The sequence below is a fragment of the Dasypus novemcinctus genome, chromosome 15, assembly GCF_030445035.2.
Source record: "Dasypus novemcinctus isolate mDasNov1 chromosome 15, mDasNov1.1.hap2, whole genome shotgun sequence".
Classification (NCBI taxonomy): domain Eukaryota; kingdom Metazoa; phylum Chordata; class Mammalia; order Cingulata; family Dasypodidae; genus Dasypus; species Dasypus novemcinctus.
In genome coordinates, this window is record NC_080687.1 from 8,943,665 (window position 1) to 8,957,755 (window position 14,091).

Consider the following 14,091-nt stretch of genomic DNA (forward strand, 5'->3'; position numbering starts at 1 on the left):
GAATTGTGAGCCAGGACCAACCACACCCATAATCAACATTGTTACCAAAATGGCTTAAGGCTTTTGGGAATATTATGATGGAATGAATGTATTTTGCATATAGGAAAAACAAGTAGTTTGGGGGTTGAGAGGGGGGAGTGTGGTGGTTTCCAGCTGTATGATCTTCAGAAAAACATGCTCTTAAACCTGATGTATTTCTGTGAGAGTATAGACACAATGTAAGTAGGATCTTGTGATGAGGCTGCTTCAGGTAAGGTGTGGCCCTCCTCAATCAGGAAGGGACCTAATCCTATAACTGAGGCCTTTATGAACCAAGCAAATTCAGAGAGAGAGAGAAAGCTACAGGAAGCCAGAAGCGGAAACAGAATCAGAAGAGAAGGGAGACACAGGTCCACGTGCCTTGCCACGTGGCAGAGAAGCCAAGGATTGCCGGCAGCTGGTCTTCTGGAAAAAATCACCACCTTGATAATTTGGACATGTTCCTGATCTCAAAACTGTACGCTAATAAATTCACACTGTTTAAGACAAACCATTTCCTGGTATTTGTGGAGGAGCCTAAAAACCAAAACAATGTATAAGGAATGTTGGTCTATAATTTTCTTTCCTTATAGTATTTTTTTTCTGGTTTTGGTTTTAGGGTGATGCTGGCCTCATAGAATGAGTTAAGATGTCTTCCTTTCTCTTCAGTTTTTTGGAAGAGTTTGAGAAAGATTGGTGTTAATTCTTCTTTGAAAATTTGGTAGAATCTACCCGTGACTCATTTGGTTCCGGACTTTACTTTGTTAGAAGTTTGATTACTGATTCAATCTCTTTACTTCTTATAGGTCAATGGAAGTCTTCTACTTCTTAGGTAATTTGTTTGTAGGAATTTAATCCAGGTTGTCTAATTTGTTGGCACACAATTTGAAAATTTCTATTAGAGCTTTTATAAATTCATTTGTAATCTTGGCTCCCCAACTTTATTTCTTGTAGAAGGCTTTACGTTTCCAAGTCCCCGATTCTCTCGCTCAGGGGACTTTTTGATAGGAGAGCCTGGTGGGCAGGCCTCCAAGACCTGCGGATGACGCCTCTGTTGGAAGCCCCTCCCACAGTTTGTCAGGACTGGCCTGTGCTACCAGGAGGATTCAACAGCGTGACTGGATGCCATTGCCAGGATTAGTTGGTAGAAGACAGTGCGGCTTCCCTCCTGGGTGCTCTCTCTCAGTCTCTCTCTTGCTCTTGGATCAGTTGTTCCAGAAGCCAGCTGTTGTGTCACGAGGCCACTCAGGCAGTCTCTGCAGAGACCCACGAGGCCAGGAAGCGGCGTCTCGGGCCAATGTGAAGCGAGGCCCGGGGCCCCCCAACAATGACACGAACGCACTTGGCGGAGGGCCCCCCAGCCCCCGGCAGCCCTTGCCTGACTGCAACCTCCTGAGCACCCCGAGTCAGAAGCACCCCGCAGAGCTGCTTACAGACTCCTCATCCTCGGAAACTGTGTGGTAAGAGATGTTTGCTGTTTCAAGTTACTGAGTTTGGGGATAATTTGTTATGTAATGAAAGAGAATTAGCGCATGGGGGCAAGGTGGTCTTTGTGCCCGCTACCCATGTTTTCTCACAAGGGGACCCTTCCTTCTGCAGCGGGAGCCCTCTGGGCCCACAGCTGCCCGCTTGGGGCAGCCATACTCCTTTGGCTAGCCTGGAGAGCCTGGCTTTCTGATTAGATGTAGAAGAACATTTCCCTTTGTAAATGCTTGAAGCTAAATACTTATACCTGTCTTTGACTTTCTCCCCTCAGAATGAATTCTTAGAGGGGAGTTAGTGGATTAAAACATACACACATTTTTAAGGCTTTCAATACATATTGCCCAGTTGCCTCCCAGAGAGGGTACAAAAGTTTATACTCATTGAAACTTATTAGTGTGTCTATTTCCTCATATGCTTTCCAGCAACGAGTAATTATTTTTCTTTCTGATCTGGTATTTAGATAGGAAACACAAGGATTTATAAAGAAATATAGCTTCGATTCAGAAATTGGCAGCAGCTTTGAGTGTGCACAAGCTCCCCTCTAGCTTGGCCCCAATCAAGAGTGCGGGAGATGAGGCAATGAACGGAAGCTGTTTCCCCCAGATGCTGCACGGATGATGTGGGGAGGAGTGTTGGGAATCCTAGGTATGTACTCAAGATGTGAGAAAGCTGACCGGTCGTAAAATATTCAAACCCTTTAGCCCTACAATTACACTTTTGAAAATTTAGCCTAAGGAAAACCAAGTGAAAGGAAAAAGGATATAGAAACTCAAAAAAAGTTCATTGTAGCATTTAAATTAGGGAACATTTAAACAATTCAATAGAAGAGAAATGGTTTAAGAAGTCAGGATATTTCAACTTGATAGAATATTATACAGTTGTTACATTAGTAATTATAAGGTTATGTAGGAACAGGAAATGTTGATGTAATGTTAAGTATTATATTTAAATCTATTTACTCATTTAATCCACATAGATAAAGACTGGAAGGAAATATAAAAACTGAAAACAGTTGTGAGAGAGCATGACATCTCAGGTTTGGAGATATTCTCCAAGACCATTGCTGTGCATTTACAATGGCAAGCGATCATTTTGAAAGCGGTCAGAGGAGGTTCACGTAAAGAGGCAAGTGAATGTGTCCCGGGGATAGTCAGGAAAATGCTTGGCCAACCCTGGGCTCGATATTCAGGAGGCGATGCTGAATGACGGGAAGAGTGAGGCTTTGGAGGGAGATAGAATTGGGCCGCGAGCCGGGCCCCATGTCTCACCCGAAGAACGGACCCAGGCAAGTTCTTTAACCGAGGCGTAAAGGTGGGTGTGTGATACCTACTCGCACAGTTGTTGAGGGAAAGGGAAGGTGGCGTGCATGTCTGGGGGCTGGGCTGGAGTTGGTGCTTACTGCTTGGTGACGGGTATACAAAGCACTGCTGCTTTTTTCTGCATTCATCTTTTCATAATTACTGACACTACAATAGAGAAGAAATTCAGCTTAAAATGTATTTGCAAGGGGATGCAAACGTGGCTCAACTGATAGAGCATCCGTCTGCCATATGGAGGGTCCAGGGTTCGATCCCCAGGGCCTCCTGACCCGTGTGATGAGCTGGTCCACACGCAGTGCTGCTGCATGCAAGGAGTGCCCTGCCATGCAGGGGCGCCGCCACATAGGGGAGCCCCACACGCAAGGAGTGCGCCCCGCAAGGAGAGCCGCCCTGTGTGAAAAAAGCGCAGCCTGCCCAGGAGTGGCACACACGGAGAGCTGACACAGCAAGATGATGCAACAACAACAAAAAAAGAGACCCAGTTTCCCAGTGCCACCAGATAATGCAAGCAGAAGCAGAAGAACACACAGTGAATGGACACAGAGCAGACAACGGCGGGGAAGGGGAGAGAAATAAAATAAATCTTAAAAAAAAATGTATTTGCAAGATGTGTGTGTGATGAGGAGGCTTCTTTCAGCAGGTTAAAAAATTATTTGCAAATATGTTTCTGGTTAATGGAAATAAGAGCAAATGGGACAGAAGGGAGTGAGTGAATAAAGAATTTCTTCTAAAAAAAATACCCAAACATAATAAAGAATCTCTTCTCAGCTGGACAGTTATATGAAAAGGTTTAACAGCCTTTCTCCTGCCTCAGTAACTTAGCTGGAAATCTTGATTGATGCTGAGAGACCAAGGAAAGTATCACAAAATCACAAATCTTCTGCTATATACTTTAGAAATAAAATTGGTCAGGACAAAGTGATGATCAGAAAAATATTTTCAGTAAACAAAATTTTTACACTGTATCTATTCCTGTGTTATTTTTAAAAATCAGTCATGCAATTGGTTCGTATATATTTTTTAGCAGAAACTAAATTTTGGCTCTTGTCAATCCGGTGCTTTGATATCAGCCCAGAAAGAGCAAGCTGTGCTAAATTTTGCTCTCTACAAAATCAACAAAATTTGCCAATTATGTTTGGATTTCCAGACTCTCCCGTGTAAGTGAGGATGATAAAGCAGAGAGAGAAAGCAGCTTGCCTCAAAGACACTGAGCAGAGTCAGGGCCCGGCTGCTGCAGAGAAACCTGTGGGCTGAGAAAGCCCGTCTGCGCCTCCTCGGCAATCACAGGCCGAGGTGATGTGGAGACTGCCCAGCTACAACCACCCCTCGGAAGGGGAAAAAAACCAGCAGCTTGTTTTTACCAAGTCCTTTTCTACAAATTGCTGGTTATATTCAGTACCTTTTTCTTTTTCCTCTTCAAAAATTCTTTTAGTCTTATGTTTTCTAATGTAACATTTTGTGTGATCTGTTTAGCTTTTGAAAAAAAAAGACAATAAAAAAAATTCTTTTAGCAGTAACAGCAGCTCAAACAACTGGAGGTATTTCCACATTAGAATTCAGGCTTTGTAGATCCCTTAGGGAGGCAGATGCAATTTCAAAGGAAACTTTTTGTTTTTTTAGGAGGTACCAGGAAATTGAACCCAGGACACTGTACATGGGAAGCAGGCGCTAACCACTGAGCTACACCTGCTCCCCAGGAAGCTTCTTTTTGCTGGGTGTTCGGTGTTCCCCGGGACTTTGGGGCATTCACCCTCATTGTTTCTGTTGTGGGGAGGGGAATGGAGGGATGCCCCTTGTAACACTCTCCCCTTCCCTCTGTGCACCTGTCTCCTCACATAGCCTGGACTTGGCAGAAGAACAGGCAGGCGGCTGTCCCACCGAGCCCGTGCCGCACGGACGCACGCTCTGCGGCCTCCCGTGTTGACCAATGTCAGCGCTCACCCGTCTTTCACCTGGGTGACTCCCCTTTACATCATTACACGGACGGTAGTGGAAGCGTCTCAAATGAGCCCCCACCCCCAGACTACGCCAGGAGCGCACCACCCCAGCAGTCGCCTGCCGCTGTGTGCTTCGGCTTAAGTCAACTGTAAAGAGAAAGGGTGTTTAGGGGATAACAGTTTTGCAAAACTTTAGCATTTTGAGTGCAAATGACTCTTACTCCTCTTGCTGCCTGAGCTGTGTTTTAGTTTTAGTGTTTTAGTTTCCTGGGCTGCTCAAAGCAAATACCACGAAACGGGTCGGGCTGACCAAGGGGAATTTATCTGCTCAGGTTCAGGCAACACCTTCTCCCCGAAGACGGGCTGCCTGCCATTCTTGGCTTTTCTGTCACTTGGCAAGGCACATGGGCCTCTGCTGGTCTCTCCCTTCTCTTCACGTTTCCTTGATTTCAGCTTCTGCCTTCCGTGGCTTTCTCTCTCTGTCTGAATTTCATTCTCTTATAGAGGACTCCAGTAAGAGGATTTAGACCCTCCTGGTGGGAAGCGGATGTGGCTCAACAGATAGAGCATCCGCCTACCACATGGGAGGTCCAGGGTTCAAACCCAGGGCCTCCTGACCCGTGTGGAGCTGGCCCACGTGCAGTGCTGATGCGCGCAAGGAGTGCGCCCTGTAAGGAGAGCCGCCCCAAGCGATAAAAGTGCAGTCTGCCCAGGAGGGGGGCTGCAAACATGGAGAGCTGACGCAGCAAGATGATGCAACAAAAAGAGGCACAGATTCCCAGTGCCGCTGACAAGAATGCAAGCAGACACAGAAGAACACACAGCGCATGGACACAGAGAGCAGGCAACGGGCAGCGGGGGAGGGGAAGGGGAGAGGAAAAAAAAAGATCCTCCTGGTTGAGGTGGGCCACACCTTACCTGAGGTAGCCTCCTCCAAACTCCTCCTTAAAATGGCCACACCCACAGGAGCGCCTTAGGTTTAAGACATGTTTTTTGGGCACATACAGCTTCAAACCACCACAGGCCATTTCACCCAGGTCCCTGCCTTCAGAAACCTCCAGGTAGGAGGCGGGTAAAAAGGTAAAAAGACCCCTGAGGCCGGTGCCTCAATGCTCACATGTGTCCCCAGACTCCAGAGGACAAGCCCCTCCATTGTGCTCCCATCATGCTTTGCTCCTCTCCAGGGCGGGTTGGCAGGTGTCCACGGGGGGAGTGAGGGACAATTCCTCGCCTTCTGACGGACCCCCTCGGTGTTTGCGAGTGACTTTCTTGGAGCATGAGCCAGCAAACTGTGGCCCAGTGGCCAAATCTGTCCCACTGCCTGTTTTTATTTAGCTGGTGAGATAAGAGTGACTTTCACATTTTGAAGAGGTTGAAAAAAACTTATCAAGGGAAGTGGATGTGGCTCAAGTGATAGGGCCTCCACCTACTATATGGGATGACCTGGGTTCAATCCCTGGGACCTCCTGGTGAAAAAGAAAAAGAGAAAGTGTGCCTGCGTGGTGAGCCAGTGCCTGCATGGTGAGCCGAGTGGCCGCACAGCAAGCCGAGTGCCCACGTGGTGAGCCAGTGCCCGCACAAGGGAGTCATGGAGCAAGATGATGACGCAACCAAAGAGAAATGAAGGGGAGAGTCAAGGTGAAGCACAGCAGAGACCAGGAACTGAGGTGGCACAAATGACAGGGAAACTCTCTCCACATCAGAGGTCCCTAGGATTGAATCCAAGTGAATCCTAGAGGAGAAAAATGAGAAGAGAAGACAAGAAAGAGAAATAAATACAGAAGATCACACAGTGAATGGACACAGACAGCAAAAAACAGCAGGGAGGGGGAGGGGGAGGAGAAAAAAACAAAAACAATGTATCAAAAGAAGAATGCTGCTTTGTGAAAATCATATGACATTCAAATGTCGGTAGTTAAAGTTTTACAGGAGCACAGCCTTCTCGTGTGTTTCCATGTTGTCCGTCACTGCCTTCGTGCCTCGACAAGAGGGCTGCACGGTCCGGCAGTGTTGAGTAGTTGTGAGAGACACAACTATCTGGCCCTTCGACGACAAGGCGTGCTGACCCCTGTCTTGGGGCCTCCTCGTGTTGGAATCCATCCTCACTCCTCCCCCAGGGAGAGAGGCAGGGCCCTCTCCTCAACACTGCCAGGCCATCGAGCCCAAAGGCCGGCTGTCCTTGCCTGGTCTTCTCCTTGACAGGTGGGCTGGGAGGGCTGGTTCAGCCACGTCACGGTGGTGGGGTGGGGGTGTGCAGGGAGGACGGGGGCGGGAGGCAGGCTTCCCCAAGCTGGCCCCGTTAGGCTGTGGCACAAGCAGGACTGGCCGTTTTTGGCTGCGGGGCTTGATTCTCATTCTGGGGAATTAGAACCAGTGGCACACGGGCAGGAGGGAGCCGAGGTCAGCTCCTCCAGCGCGGCCGTGCTCGGTGCGCTGTACGGAGCTGGGACAGGCTGGGGGTGACGGGCCGGCGGGAAGACGGAAGGATCAAGAGTTCCTTTTCAGGGAAACGGACTTTGGCCCAGTGGTTAGGGCGTCCATCTACCATATGGGAGGTCGGCGGTTCAAACCCCGGCCTCCTTGACCCGTGTGGAGCTGGCCATGCGCAGTGCTGATGCGCGCAAGGGTGTCCCCCGCGTGGGGCAGCCCCACGCGCAAGGAGTGCGCCCGTGAGGAAAGCCGCCCAGCGTGAAAAGAAAGCGCAGCCTGCCCAGGAATGGCGCCGCCCACACTTCCCGTGCCGCTGACGACAACAGAAGCGGACAAAGAAACAAGACGCAGCAAACAGACACCAAGAACAGACAAACGGGGGGGGGGGGGGGGGGGGAGGAATTAAATAAATAAATAAATCTTTAAAAAAAAAGAAAAAGAGTTCCTTTTCGGTGTTATGCTAAGTGAAATAAACCAGATATGAAAGGCCAAATATTGTAGGATTCCACTTCCGTGAAGTACCTAGAACGGGCCAATTCGTGGAGACAGAAGGGAGGTGACAGGCCATCAGGGCTAGAGGGACGGGGATGGGGGCGAGAGTGCCTCTTGGGCCCAGAGGCGCTGTTCGCCGTTATGAAAGGTATCGGTCATGGGTGGTGGTGACGGAGCACAACATTGTGAATGTAAGGAATGCCACTACATTTCACACTTAAAAATGGTTAAAACGGCAAATTTTATTATTTGTATATATAACAACAAAATGTGAAAAAAAATAGTTCCATTTTGGGTGGACCAAGTTTGTGATTTAAGATAGCCAAGGTGAGGGGACAAGCCTGGGGGGAGCCGAGTTGCGGGCCATCGGCATGTGGGTGACAGCTGAGAGCCTCGGTAGTGGAAGGAGCAGAGCCAGGCGAGGGAGGGCGGAGGGCTAAGGGCGGACTAGAGGCCCCTCGGCAGAGCAAGACGAGCGGCAAGGCTCTCCCGACCGGCTCTACCCCAGCACTTCAGTGCCTGGCACTCACCGCGTGCTCAGGGCAAATGTGCTGACTGCAGGTGGACTTGAACCCAATTCACTCCGGTCCTCGAGTCTAAACACATTCCACAGCAACAGCAGCACCGCGCTGGCAAAGCGTTTCTCTCTCTTTCTCCTTCCCTTTTCCTGTTCTCTGTCACGCGTTCAACCCAGCGGTGGCCCTCAGGCCCTCTTCAGCATTGCTTCTCTGGGCGAAAGTGGCTGCTGGGCCGGTGAACCAGCCTCTTCTCTACATTGGTGGTGTTGAAAAAATGCCCTGCTTGGTGCTGTCGAGCCTTGCGCTCGTCGTTATGCACGGTTTCTGTAGTCAGGTACAGCTGTTTTGACCTGTCCTGCTCTCTTAGACTGGTGCCTCACGACTTGCTGTGACCTGTGATCCTGACTAGGAAGCTCTCAATGACATCCTGGGCAAGGATAGAGCTGCTCAGCAGGGGCTCCAGCCGAGACATGCGCGAGCCTGGCAGGATGCTACCTGGTTGCAGCTGTCACCCAAAACCACCTCTTGAGATGAGATTATCCAGCTTTTGGTGCCTGCGCCTAAGAGAGAAAAGACTCTCTTATTTCCTCTTTTCTAGCTGATGCTAAGTCATCAGAGATGGAATCCAAGGTCATGCTCCAGCGCCGCTCACATCTCCTGCTTGCTCCTTATCTGCGTGTCCATCTATCATTGAAGAAAATGAAACTGGTCTGCCCAGATTTGAGCTGCACACACCGTTGGAGTGAGTGCACATTTATTGCTTGTTGCACACGAAGGGGACTTGTATGAGGGCCTGTTCGGGAGATGGGTGGGGCAAGGGATGCCAGAGAGGTGGAAGGCTGGGCCCAAACGCTCAGAAGGTGCTTCACGTGGACGTTCTCACTTAACGTTCACAGCAGCCCAGGAGGGGGGCGTGATGGCCCCTTTTAGCTGAGGTAGGGGACCTGGGCAAGGGCACTGGGAGGCGGCAGGGCTGGACTTTGAACATCACGTCCCTTGGCATTCACACTGGCTCTTTGCAGGTAGAAATACTATGGTAACCTGAACAGTACCACTTTGTGGTAAAGACTGTCTTTAAACTCCTAAGGCTCCAGACAGAGTACAAATGGCTCTGCATTTATTACTACCCTCAAGTCCCTGCCCCCACCTCCTGCTGCACCAGGCCTATTTCCACTTGGATGTCATTTCTTTTTTTTTTTTTTAACATATAAATGTTTTTAATGTACAATATTAATTTTCTAATGTATCTAAGCATTTTTTTATTGTTTTTTTTATTTTTTATTTTTTTAAATTATTTATTTATTTATTTTTTAAATTACATTAAAAAAAAAATATGAGGTCCCATTCAACCCCACCGCCCCCGCCCCCTACTCCCCCCACAGCAACACTCTCTCCCATCATCATGACACATCCATTGCACCTGGTAAGTTCATCTCTGAGCATCACTGCACCCCATAGTCAATGGTCCACATCATAGCCCAGACTCTCTCATGTTCCATCCAGTGGGCCCTGGGGGGATCTACAGTGTCCCGTAATTGTCCGTGAAGCACTATCCAGGACAACTCCACGTCCCGAAAACACCTCCACATCTCATCTCTTCCTCCCGTTCCCCACACCCAGCAGCCCCCATGGCTACTGTTCCCACACCCATTCCACATTTTCTCTGTGGACATTGGATTGGTTGTGTCCATTGCACACCTATGTCAAGTGAGGGCTTAGATTCCACATGGGTACTGGATGCACTCCTCCCGCTTCTAGTTGTAGACACTCTAGGCTCCATGTTGTGGTGGTTGACCTTCTTCAACTCCATGTTAGCTGAGTGGAGTAAGTCCAATAAATCAAAGTGTAGGAGCTGAAGTCTGTTGAGGCTCTGGGCCTGGGTGTCATATTATCAGTCCAGAGATTCAAATCCCCTACATATATCTTAAACCCAGCACCAACTACAATTCCAATAAAGTAGCATGCAAGTCTTGTGAAAAGAGATCCCCTCTGAGTCCAATTCCATCACACAGAAACACCAGCTCCAAAGAAGGGCCATCTGTCATGGCAGTGAACCCCTTCTGCCATGACCATAGAACCCGTGGGTCTCTTTATCCCTCAAAAGAACCAATAGCTGGGGTTGTATCTACCTTATCTGTCTCTTAGACTCTGTTCAGTTGTACATAGGGGTATTCCTTCTGACAACCTCCAGACTCTTTTTTAGAGACTCACAGCCTTATAATCTCATTTCTCCTTTCCATTTCCCCCTTACATTAGGTCAAACCGCTTCCCGAAGTCATGTTATTATATGTAGACAGGTATATTCTGCTGTTCCGCATTGAATCTTTAATTCAAGGTCATTTTCTAGTTGCTTCTTCAGCTGGTATGTGGTAGTGATCCCTCGGTGCCAGGGAGGCTCATCCCCGGGTGTCGTGTCCCACGCTGGGGGGAATGCATCACATCTACACGCTGAGTTTGGCTGTGAGAGTGGCCACATTTGAGTAACATGAAGGCTGTCAGGAGGAAACCCCCAGGCACAATGCTACTCTAGGCCTTGTTCTTATTGCAGGTGTATAGGCTCAAAAGTGTAGCCATTAGTATCAAGAGCCCACTGTTGGGCCCTCCTTCCTTCCTGGTTCTTGCCGTTTGCACCTGGAGGATTGCCGCTGCTCTCCCAGGGCCCACAACAGTGACCCCCCGGCCAGGAGCCCAGTACACCCCCAGCTGTTGTTTTTAATTGTTTCCACTATGAGTATATATAGACATTACCATATACCCTGGGCATATGCCCTGTATAACTCCCTGTCAACCATATATATCTTGTCAATAACATCCCATATCAGTATTCCTCCGCTGCCATTGTTGAACCACTCTGTGATCCAAAACTTCCCGTAAAGTGAATCCCAACATAATGTCAGCTTCAGAAGAGTCTTAGATCACCGAAATTCATATATACAATATACAGTATTTCCCCAGATCCACCATAAAACCTTTTCCCTTCCACAGCAATAATCTTTTAACTTATTCATATCATATTTCCTGAAACTGATGTACAGATTCCGAAACTATAGTTTTCAAACAAGGTAACATTTGTGCTTACTATGTGGTCCATACTTTAGGTTGTACAGTTTTCTAAATTTTTTAGTTATCCTATGTTTTGTCTTATGGATTTCATTATTAGTCTGTCGTCCCCTATATGTTTTTGGTGTAATATTAGCTGTTTTATATTCATCCTCGTGTACTCTCACATAACTCCTCTTTTGCCCCCTTATTTACCTTTGTTCCATCCATTGCACATCCATTTTCCCCTCCCCTTAGGGCCCACAACGCCTGCCAATCTAATGCCCTGGGAGCCGTCCTTTCTCACGAGAGATACAGTTCTCTCTATTCGATGGCATTAGTCTTCCCCAGGATATGGGTCCACCCCACCCAATGGTAGAACCCACCTTGGCAAAATGAGCCTTCAGCTATTCCCTCCGGAGTCCGTCCCGCATCAGACCATAACCCCTGAGCGTCCTAACCAGGTAACCCTCCTACTTATACTTTGATACGTTTTACTCAACATTTAGTTCTCAACGAACTTCTGACACTCTCCCATGTTTGTATGTTGCCCCTCCCTCCCACCTATTTCTTGGACCATATTACCCCTCTTCCCATCCCCAGCCCCCCTCAAACCCAGAAAACCCCACCCCGAAGGTAACCCCTTGCCCCCATTTTGTCCCTTCTTTGTGCTCATACTTACCGCCAGCTCATCACAGATTCCACCCCTGCAGACATTAACTCACATCCTTCCTCCACCCCCCGATTTCCAGTAAGCCACTTTTCCAGACTCTAGCTCTCTGAGGCAGTTAACTTATTTCATATCATTGAGGTCATATAGTATTTGTCCTTCAATGCCTGGGTTGCTTCACTCAACATAAGATTCTCAAGGTTCATCCATGTTATCACATGCGATTGTAGTGTATTGGTTCTTACAGCTGAGTAGTATTCCATTGTGTGTATATACCACATTTTATTGATCTACTCATCTGTTGATGGACATTTGGATTGATTCCAACTTTAGGCGATAGTGAACAATGCTGCTATGAACATTGGTGTACATATATCGGTTTGTGTCCTTGTTTTCAGATCTGATGGGTATATACCCAGCAGTGGTATTGCTGGGTCATATGGCAAATCTATGGATAATTTTTTGAGAAACTGCCAAACTGTCCTCCAGAATGGTTGGATCCTTCTGCATTCCCACCAGCAATGGATGAGTGTTCCCCTTTCTTCACATCCTCTCCAGCATTTGTATTCTACTGTTTTTTTCATGGCTGCCAATCTTATGGGAGTAAGATGGTATCTCATTGTAGTTTTGATTTGCATTTCCCTGATAGCTAGAGATTTGGAGCATTTTTTCATGTGCTTTTTAGCCATTTGTATTTCTTCTTTGGAGAAGTGTCTGTTTAAATCTTTTTCCCATTTTTTAAATGGGTTGTTTATCTTTTTGTTTTCGAGATCTATGAGTTCTTTATATATGCAAGTTATAAGTCTCTTATCAGATATATGGTTGCCAAATATTTTCTCCCATTGTGTGGGTTCCCTTTTTACTTTCTTGACAAACTCCTTTGAGGTGCAGAAGGCTTTAATTTTGAGGTAGTCCCATTTATCTATTTGTTCTTTTGCTGCTCGTGCTTTTGGTGTGATATTCATGAAGCCATTTCCTATTACAAGGTCCTGTAGATGTTTCCCTACACTGCTTTCTAAGGTCTTTATGGTCTTGGCTCTTATATTTAGGTCTTTGATCCATCTTGAGTTGATCTTTGTATAAGGTGTGAGATGGTAATCCTCTTTCATTCTTCTACATATGGCTATCCAGTTCTCCAGGCACCATTTGTTGAATAGGCCATTCTCTCCCAGTTGAGAGGGTTTGGTGGCTTTATCGAATATTATATGGCTATATACATGAGGTTCTATATCTGAACTTTCAATTCGATTCCATTTGTCTGTGTGTCTCTCCTTATGCCAGTACCATGCTGTTTTCACTACTGTAGCTTTGTAGTATGTTTTGAAGTCAGGAAGTGTGATTCCTCCTATTTCGTTTTTCTTTTTCAATAAGTCTTTGGCTATTCGGGGCCTCTTTTTATTCCAAATAAATTTCATAGTTAGTTTTTCTAGTTCCTTAAAGAAGGCTGTGTTGATTTTTATTGGGATTGCATTGAATGTGTAGATCAGTTTTGGTAGGATAGACATCTTAATAATATTCAGTCCTCCTAATCCATGAACAGGGAATATTCTTCCATTTATTTAGGTCTTCTTTGATTTCCTTGAACAATCTTGTATAGTTCTCGATGTATAAGTTTTTTACCTCTTTAGTTAAATTTATTCCTAAGTATTTGATTTTTTTATTTACTATTGTGAATGGTATTTGTTTCTTGATTTCCTCCTGATCTTGCTCATTATTGGTGTACAGAAATGCTACTGATTTTTGCGCATTGATCTTATAACCTGCGACTTTGCTAAACTCATTTATGAGTTCTAGGAGCTTTGTTGTAGATCTCTCAGGGTTTTCTATATATAGGATCATGTCATCTGCAAATAATGAAATTTTGACTTCTTCCTTCCAATTTGAATGCCTTTTATATCTGGTTCTTGTCTCAGTGCTTGAGCAAGTACTTCCAAGACAACGTTAAATAGGAGCGGAGACAATGGGCATCCTTGTCTTGTTCCTGAGTTTAGAGGGAAGGATTTCAGGATTTCGCCATTGTAAACAATGTTGGCTTTAGGTTTTTCATATATACTCTTTATCATGTTCAAAAAGTTTCCTTGTATTCCGATCTTTTGGAGTGTTTTTATCAGGAAGGGGTGCTGTATTTTGTCAAATGCTTTTTCTGCATCTATAGATATAATCATGTGGTTTTTTTCTCTCAA

General features: G+C 46.6%; 1 long non-coding RNA gene across 2 annotated transcripts; it reads left to right on the forward strand.

Annotated features, from left to right (window-relative positions):
* The first annotated feature begins 1,164 nt into the window (after positions 1 to 1,164).
* LOC131273568 (uncharacterized) lies at positions 1,165 to 3,417 on the forward strand. 2 transcript variants are annotated; one of them, XR_009180829.2, is made up of 3 exons: positions 1,165 to 1,478; positions 1,964 to 2,148; positions 2,480 to 3,417. It is a non-coding gene; the product is annotated as an uncharacterized lncRNA (long non-coding RNA). The 2 variants fall into 2 exon arrangements; XR_011645784.1 differs by having other exon boundaries at positions 1,964 to 3,417.
* Positions 3,418 to 14,091: the final 10,674 nt, after the last annotated feature.